The sequence below is a fragment of the Cherax quadricarinatus genome, chromosome 59, assembly GCF_038502225.1.
Source record: "Cherax quadricarinatus isolate ZL_2023a chromosome 59, ASM3850222v1, whole genome shotgun sequence".
Lineage (NCBI taxonomy): Eukaryota > Metazoa > Arthropoda > Malacostraca > Decapoda > Parastacidae > Cherax > Cherax quadricarinatus.
In genome coordinates this window covers 1,360,301-1,370,578 of record NC_091350.1, presented here as the reverse complement: position 1 = coordinate 1,370,578, position 10,278 = coordinate 1,360,301, and positions in this window count along the sequence as shown.

Sequence of the window (10,278 nt, the reverse complement as noted above, 5' to 3'; positions counted from 1 at the left end):
ATTTTAATAAAAGTTACTTCCAAATTCTTAATTGCTCAATATTTGCAGCAGTATTCAAAACTATTTTGTATACAGTAGATAGGTGAGATAAAGGCACTGGTGTTTAAAAATATTTGTAAGCTAAATTAACGTACAAAAAAACATTAGGTATTGCCACTGTGATAGTGTTTTACAGACTGTACAGTATATAGTATACTATGACATGCCAGTATCTATTCACCAAGAACCTACACTTAGGAGAGGAACCCTATGATGACAATGTATCGGTCCATCCAGGACCATTGTCAGGTTACAACTGTGGTGTGGTACTGACTTCACAATGGTCCAGAGCAGACCAAAATGTTGTTACAAGTTTCTTCTCCTAACTATAGGTTTTTGGTAAAATGTTCCAGCCATGATATTGTGACTTTCTTTATGCTTTATAACATATCCTTGTATAAATCTAGAGAATATGGGTCCCCTTGGCATTACACTAATGTGCTTGGCATAGATTTGCTCATGTAGCTATTGTTTTATACAGTCATACCCCACCCTACATCATTAATTGGTTCCAAGAGCCGTGATATAACCCAGTTTTTGACCTAAACTGGACATGTCTTAAAAATGCCTTAAAGTGACAACAAATGCTGTAAAACTAGTGTAAATTACTCACAAAAGAATATGACTATTGCTAAACCTTAAAAAACACGAAAAACATATTTTAGTCATATTTTTTAAAAGAATAATGAACACAAAAAATTCTGATGTAAGTGATGTTGTTGAGCTATGTAAAGTCGGCCTTAATGACATTTGCTGAACCGAAATTTACTCTAGAAAAGTGGCATAAAGGTGAATTTGATGTAGGCCAAAATGACATAAAGTGGGGTATAGCTGTACTCGACTACCCAGTAATGACTGCATGAGGTTCATTGGCTGTATTCGATTTCTACGACTTTTCATTCTGGCTTGCGCAAAGTTACATTCACCGGTGAATAAAAAAATGTGCTATTGAACTACTGTACTACAACAGGTCTGAAATTCATTAAATTATGTTAAGTCTTAAAAATATGTATATTTAAATTTTTGCACAACACTCTTTATATAATACATAAATTACCAAGGATTTTCTGTGATGTTTTATGACTTAAAATATGGTATGTATGCAGTACATTTTTAGGTAAAAAAACAATTATAGTAATTCTGGGAAGGGGAGTTTGGAATGTGTTGTTCCAGATTATTGTGCAAACATTTGTTCTGCACAAATTTGCTTTGCATGGCATTCTCACAGAAGGCATCCCTCTCATTGTGCCAGAGGAGGCCAGTATAATAGCCTGGGAGGCCAGTATATAACAGCCTGTGAGGCCAGTATAACAGCCAGGAAGGCCAGTATAACAGCCAGGGAGGCCAGTATAACAGCCAGGGATGCCAATATTACAGTAATAATTAAACAGTGGCTAGTATTACATCCAGGTTGGCCAGAGTTATAGCTTAAGTGGCTGATATTACAGTCAGGAAGGTCAGTATTACAATTATTTTTAATGTACAGTACAATGATCTATGTGTTGCACACCATTATGTACATTATTGCAGAAATAAACACTTCAACAGAACACTAAAATCATGTATTTAATTTATATTTATTAGAGTTCCACAAAAGTATTCACAAAACCTATACATTACGTCAACCCTGTTTTTTCTTGCACAAATTTATTTTATCGCAGCAGATTTTTGATGATACTTCATACCTTAAAGGTTAGCCTAGCTTTTAAAGTGAAATTTATATATAGCAATATTAAATGGGATAAAATATTGTTATGTTATAAAATGTATACAGTAAACCTTCTTCTTTTTTATAAATATCCATTACTTGGGAAGAAATGGTTGTGCCTTTAATTCTAGTTGTTGTTGCTTGTTGGCATGAAATCATGTGGTGAGGATTGATGTAGCTCTACTGGACTGAAGTGGATGATCATTCTTGTGTCTGTGTGCAGAGTTGTCAGAAGTTGTACTGGAGTGCTAAGGTATTCTGTAATGCATATTTGATCTGTTTTTTTACTGACAATAAGGCATCATTGCTTGCTCCAAAATCCTCTTCAGAGTTTAGGGTCATTTTCATTGAGAAAGTCTTCAAATTTACCAATAACATTGAATTGTTCATGTTACTCTTGTAATATTAACTGTCCATCTTCAAGTTCTTCCTCATGATCATCTGTTATTTGCCTCCTAACTTGAGGAATTGAGTTGCTCCAGTCTTTCCTCTGCAGTTAGTTCTTCGTCACCCTTCTCAAACAGTTTATTGATGTCATCTTTGTGCATATCTTCGAATCCCTCACGTGTTACTCTCCTTGGTGGAACCACAATTTCCTAGACTCATTATAAGCAGAAAAAGTATTTATCAAAGAAAGCTATAATTCATGTCATTCTGCATTTATGATTGATTGGATCATTTCATTCTATAACCCCTTTACCTGCATAAATGCATCTGTATTGTTAAATTTATGCTAGAATGTTATGAGAGGGTTTACTCTGTTTGTTAGCTAACACTGACCAAGGATGCATTTACTGCATTGGAAAGGCTTGGTTTCAAAATCAGTGTTAATTATCACACACTATGTATCTCAGATTTTAAATTATATCTTCCAAGATCATGGAAATGTATCCTATGCACTTATAAATCATACATACTCTTGTTCGGTACTGTGTTTTGTAATTAAAGAACACTTCATTGTCCATGGAAGTAAATTATTGGTAAACTGTCCCTTCATGCCACACGACTCTTGATTCAAATAATTTGAGCTACTCTTCCTTTCCTTGGATCAGACCTCATTTTCTCTCATTTCACTTTTGCTGTATATCCTCTATGGGCTTAACAATTCCCCATGAGCCTAAGACAGAGAGCTCAATGAGTGTGGGAATAATTGCTGTGTTGAATATAACATTTCAAGGATTATTATATACATAGGAAGCACTAAACTTGTAGGGGCTATACACAACCTGTTAAATAATATGTAATCAGGTGTGATCCAAGATAGGGGAGGGTAGCTCCAATTTTTTGGGATCAGGAGCCGTTAATCAGAATTAAAGTACCCCATCTTGAATATCTGGGTTTAGGATACTGGCTGTTTGTTGGGACATTTAAACTGTCATATCTGAGTGCCTCTGCAAAGACTGATTATGTATGAGTGATGGGGAGCGAGTGGTGAATGATGATGAAAGTTTTTTCTTTCTGAATCAACGAACAAATATACACCTACCATCCGACTTATGACCGAGTTCGGTTCCGAGAAACCGGTCGTAAGTCGAACTTTACTACTGAATATCAACGTAACATTTTTGTGATGACTTTATTTTATTGTTTTATTTTGGTATTTCATGTTTTACTTTACTTTTTATGCTGTTAGTACTGTATTTTATACTGTAAGGTTTAGGATAAACACTGTGTACAACACAAACACTTGTTTATTTCCCAGAAATTTGGCATAAAAAACACGGTCGTAAGTCGAGTCATCGTAAGTCGAGCAGGTCGTAAGTTGGATGGTAAGTGTACTTTGTTTGTTCACTCAGAATCAACGAACAAAGTGCATTTGTTAAAGAATTGACAGTTTTTGTTATGATCATGGCAAAATAACCTCATCTTTAGCATCTTCATATACCACAATCACTATTACCTGTAGCCCTCTAGGCTCTATTAGTCGGTTAAATTTTAGCTAGACAGCAACTCTGATGCTTGCCATGGTTTATGCAATGCAAAAATTATGTTTCTCACAAGTTAGAGCAGAATGGGCATCACGTTAGGTACTGTATGTAAACTATCGGTAAACAGTATCATTCATGATCACACTGATTACATTACATGATAAAGGTAAAATTGATTCTCAGTTACAGTAATTATGTATTTCGTATGAGGCAGGTTAAGTGTTAGTTTCTTTTGTGTTTCACACTAGTTGTGTTCAAATGGTTCATTGCAGTCATTTTAAATATTTTAAATTGAATTTTGCTGTCATTTACAGCTCCAAACTAATTAATCATAATATTTTCCAGGATTTATACAATTTAGAAGTTATATATTGTGTTCTAAAATTTGCATTTGTCTATATTAAACTGCATCTGCCACTTCTCCGACCACTGCATCAGTCTATTCAAATCTTCCTGGAGTGCTCGAATGTCCTCGTCAGAATGAATTCGACGGCCTATTTTGGTGTCATCGGCAAACTTGCCGATGTCGCTCTTTATGCCCTCATCTATGTCGTTTATGTAGATTGTGAACAGCAGGGGGCCCAACACTGACCCCTGTGGAACACCGCTCGTGACACTTCCCCACTCTGATTTCTCCCCAGTTATGCAAACTCTCTGCTGCCTATTTGTCAACCATGCCTCTATCCAGGAAAAAATTTCTCCTCCTATTCCATGTGCTTTAATTTTCCTCAATAGTCTCTGATGTGGGACCCTGTCAAAAGCCTTACTGAAGTCCATATACACAATATCATATTCATTACCATGATCTACCTCCTCAAATACCTTAGTGAAAAAAGTTAATAAATTCGTAAGGCAGGAACGCCCCTTTGTAAAACCATGCTGAGATTCGTTGATTAATTTATGCTTTTCAAGGTGGCTACGAACTGCCTCGGCAATTATTGATTCCATAAATTTTCCCACTATGGAGGTTAGGCTTATTGGTCTATAGTTCGAAGCTAAGGACCTGTCACCTGTTTTGAAAATAGGTATCACATTTGCCATTTTCCACTTATCTGGCACCATGCCAGTTTGTAGTGATATGTTGAAAAGATTAGCCAAAGGTGTGCTAAGCTCCTCTTTACATTCCTTTAGAACCCTTGCATACAGTTCATCAGGGCCTGGGGATTTGTTAGGTTTTAATTTATCTATTTGCCTAAGGACCATGTCACTTGTGACCCTAATAGTACACAGTTTATTATTGTCCTGTTCTACATAATTTATCATTACTGGAATATCGCTGGTATCCTCCTGTGTAAAAACTGAGAGGAAGTATGTGTTAAAAATTCTACACATTTCCTTATCACTGTCAGTGAGCTGACCCGAGGAACTTTTGAGTGGGCCTATCTTGTCCCTGATCTTACTTCTGTATACCTGAAAGAATCCTTTTGGGTTAGTCTTCGATTCTCTTGCAACTTTAACCTCATAATCTCTTTTTGCTTTTCTAATTCCCTTTTTTATTTCTCTCTTTAACTGAATATATCGATTTCTCAATTGCCCCTCTCCTCTTTTGATTTGCCTATATATGCCTCTCTTTTGACCAATCAGATATTTTAATCTATTGTTCATCCATTTAGGATCATTTTTGTTTGATCTGATTTCCCTATTTGGAACATAATTTGACTGAGCAGCTAGAACTATGCCCTGGAAAGCATCATATCGGCAACCATCACCACCTACCTGACCCTTAGTCAGGTCATTCCAGTTCAGCCCACCTAAGTAATTTTTCAGTCCTATGAAATCAGCCAAGCGAAAGTCAGGGACGGAGACTTGATTGCCATTATTAGGGGAATTCCATGATATATTAAAACTGAGTGATTTGTGATCACTTTCCCCAAGCTCATCATTTTAGTTTTGTGTAAATAGGTGATGTCATTGTAGTAATTATTTGAATTTTTTTTAGATAAACTAGGTTTCTCTATGTAAAATTTAGCTATGTACTTGACTTCTGGTATATTTAGCTACAACAGCAACAGCAGCAACAGCCTGGTTGATCAGGCTCTGATCCACCAGGAGGCCTGGTCTCAGACCGGGCCGCGGGGGCGTTGACCCCCGGAACTCTCTCCAGGTAAACTCCAGGTATACTCTCATAATATATTAAAACATACAGTGAAGAAAACACACACTTTAAAGCATGCTTTTAGTAGGACATTGCGTTGTTAGAGCTTTAGCAAGTCATGACTCAAAGCTCTATTAAGAGCAAAAATAAGTTGCCCTAATAAAAGCTGGTTCTACAGTGTCTTTTCTTCACTGGCATTGGCAGTGCACCATTTGCCATTTCACTCTTTTCAGCAGTCAAGTTGTGGTAGTTTTGATTTCTTCAAGTTCAGTCATATGGTACATTCTATTCTTAATGTAAATGAACAACTATGTTGACAAAAATGAGCTATTGTCTTCCTTGATATCAAACTCATGCTAGTGTTCTTTGTGCCATAATGCATTTGTCTTACAATAGCAGTTTCTGTGAATCCTTAAGTGGACTATATTTTCTTTATCAGGATTGGGATAGTCGAAACCTTCATGTAAAGGTTGCCATTATGTCGTGTATAAAAAGTTTTATGCAAATTTCAATGAGTTGTTCAAAATAAGCCATCTGAACATATAATTAATGTGGCATGAACAAATCCAACAAATCCACATGGAGAGATTAAAGCAAGATGAATGTTGCACATTACAACATCACTGAGGCCCTCATTAGTAAACCAGTTTTTCTGATTAAGGATTCACCATGAGATAAAAACATACAGTACTCTTGTTATTGCATCAACGTCAGTGGGAAGGAGAAACGAACGGAGTAAACAACAAGACCGAATGGTGATTTGTATATTTCGACTTCCAACTGAAGTCCTCTTCAGCCGCCGAGGACCTTAGTTGTAAGTCAAGATAAATAGAGAACCATTCTTCCTTTTTGTCTTCATGTGGGTTTTCCTCTAATATAATACCCATCTTGCATTTTATTTCATTTTCTCCAAGTGGGTTTGTTAGTCCAACTGACCAGTGTTTAATACTCTTTTGTGTCTGAAAACTGTCAGTAATATACAGTCTCTTAAACCAGCACTTACTACAATAATTGTGTTCTCTCAAGTCTTGCTTGTTTGTTTTGAAATATAATTTTCATGAATTGTAATTGTTTTTTTGTCTCTACAGAAAAAAATAGTATATTCTCCTGGCCTGAAATCAAACCATTTATGAGTTTGGTGATACTTTTACAGCACATCAATGCAAAATGCTCTAAATTCTGGCTTAGAGTTTTAAAGTGCTTTTCAAAAGTGCTGCTTGTGTAATCTTTAGTTAAAGAGAAAAGTGAATTATAGTACAACTTCCGTATATTGAATATTGATTATATGTATCTAGTTGCAATTTTGGTCAGGAAAGCATTTTACAAACTGATTGCCTTATACATAATCAGTGTTGTAAAGGTAACTATCAAGCACAACTCTAGTAAGGATTGTAGTAGTTTCTAGTTGTAATAGAAAAGTGAATAATTTTCAGGAGAGAATTTTCTTACTATTATTAACAAACTGATGTATTACAAGTCTCAAAAATTTTTTCTCCCATTTGTGTTCCAGGAAGATTTTCAACATTTCCATGTATCCTGTGATGGTTATGCTTTGCTATTAGTTATTAAATAGTTTGGACAAATATGTCCAGCTATTTCTGTTTATTATGTATTACATGCAGTATTTACATATTCAAAAGTCACAATTACATTTATTTTGTACATATTGTATTTATTTATTTATTTATCTATTTATTGATACATTGACTGTATTATTGCAAGCAAGAAAATTGTGTTCTTATAAGATCTCATCACTTAAGGTGTTGGTTATCTCCACATATCTCTTGCTACTCTTTGTTTCCATGGGAATTTTTCTCAAGGGCATTGTCATGAAAGAGCTTTCAGGCTGAAGTACCTAAGCATGCAATTTGCCTTAATGCTCGAATGAGACCTCTTCCACATTGTACACATCTGCTTTCCCGTTCATAGGATGCCGCATATCTTCTCATTACTTTTCTCTCCCTCTCTCCCCCTCCTGTACACATTGCTAGTAGTTCTGTTACCCATATTCATCTTCAAATGTTAAACTCTTTGTAGATTGTCCTTATCATTCTAATTCCATTGCTTTTTTTAGTCTGAAACTGGGAATTCAATAAGCAATAATATACAGTATAGTCTTCCATTTTTTTTTTACCCCTCCATCTTTCATTTTTAGCATATGCTATAAATCCTTCATACTTAAAATATTAAGATCTCGTGTCCTACTCTTTTGGAAAGGGAAAACCTGTTAATAAGTGGTAAGTATCCTCCTTGAACCATAATGCTTAACAATTAAGCACTTAAATTAAGTTTATCAGTGTGTTTAAAATTCATTTCTGACTTCTTTTTAGGATGAAACCATGGTACGGGTGGGGCTTAAATTCGCGGCAAGTGAATCGTAAGACTCCAGGCCAGCGCATAAGCCACTGGGCCAGCTGGCTACAATATGATTCATCCAACTAGGTATATTTATACAGTAGGGCCCCACTTATACGGCGGGTTAGGTTCCAGGCTGTCGCCGGAAAGCAGACATCGCCGGAAGGCAGAACTCCATTTTTTCCATTTATAAATGCATATTAAGTTAGTAATAGAACTAGGCATTAAAAACACACAAAGTAAAATACAGTCACAGTAAATTCATTACTTATCTTAAAGTATTTGTAATCTTAATGTAGGGAGAGAGGTGAATAGTACTTATTTGTAGGAAGTCAGGTGCAGGTAGCCCAGGTGTAGGTAGCACTGGCTCCCCATCTCATACTTAATATACGATATTTAAAACATCCCAGAAAGGTAAAATGCACATACAGTACACTCATTATTTACCTTAAAATATGTGTAGTCTTAATATAGGAAGAGAGGTGAGTAGTATTTATTTGTATAAAGTCAGTGTAGGTAGCCGGTAGGTGTAGCCCGCCTAGGCTACACCTACCGGCTACCTACACTGTGGCCCAGAGCCATATTATTAACATCGACATACCTTGTTCACTCAATTTAATAATTTTTAACAACTACCTTTAAATGCCATCATAAATGAAGGTAGAAGTAATGAATAATTCATGCCGAAAATTGTAAACAAAAGCGGAGTGAGGGAGTGGCTGGGCCAAACGCAGATTCATACACGTTTTCTCTGATGGCTGAGCAGAGAAAACATAATGTTGTCCCTCCACCCGGCTACTACACAGCTCCACAAGTATTATTCTCAGAGCACACATAAAATATGCAATAAATGCCAGACAACAAGTTTACACTAACTTATATTAAGTTAGCAATAGAAGTAGGCATTAAAAACACAATAAAAGGTAAGATACACACAGAGTACACTTATTACTTACCTTAAAATATTAATATTAATGTGTGAGAGGTGAGTGGCAGGGTGTTTATTGAATAAAATCAGAATGGCACACCATCATCCTCTAACTTGGCACTTAAAGCAAGAGGCTTATGACTTCTCTTTTTATTACAGCTAACCTTAGACGCCATCGTCAATGAGAGCCAACTAGTTAACGAAAGAGTAACCGAGAGAGAGAACGAGATACAGAGTTGAGACAATGTAAGAACACAAACTGAACAGGTAGTGGATGATCACTTGGTCAGGCGAAATAAATGCGTATTAATATGTGTCTACTTTTAGTTCATTCACGTCCATTTGTAAGAGTTTGTATAACATTTACCTCAATATTTTTTTTATTTTAATAATAATTACCTCACAATACAAATGCTCTTACATTGTGTACAAGTTAGTTCAGAATAAACAAACAGCAACACACCATTTTTAGAGTGAATGAAGATAATAATATTAATAATAATAATAATATTTATTATTATTATTATAAAAAGCACTAAACCCACAAGGGTCGTGAATTGCTATACATAGAGTAAAGGCATACGAAAAGAATATTTTTCTACAGTTATTCCCCAGTTTGACTAGAGAAAACGTAATTCTTCCGACACTACCTACACAGCTGCTTTGTAAACAAATCTCATATTTACATCAGTTTTTATTCTGAGTGTATGTATCATATTTATATGCTATGTAATGGGTTTCATATATAATTTTGAGGAAAATATCATAGATGGATTAATGAAAATGCCTATTTTGATGTAAAATAAAACATTTAGTGTGCCCAAGAGTGATTGTTATTACGTAGTATTGGCGTCATGAGTAGAGAGAAACTTAGCGATTTTAATGTGTACCTGCACACCAGCACAGTGTGTAAGTATATTTAGGTACAGGTACACATAAGTATAATTATCAGAGTACATATAAAATATGCAGTAACTTTAAAACACTTGAAATTTTGGAAAGTTTCCTGACATAATAGATGTGGTCACGGAAAATGTAAATAAACCGGGTGGGGGGCGCCGTATTTGAAAGACCGCTTGCCGTATAGCAAATTTTGGTCATAATTTGACATCGCCGTATTAGCGGAACGCCGTAAGGCGAAACACCGTAAAGCGGGGCCTTACTGTACATCATAGAGAGATTAGCATGGGTACCAAAGTGGGACCCATGCTAACCTGTGGCTTGG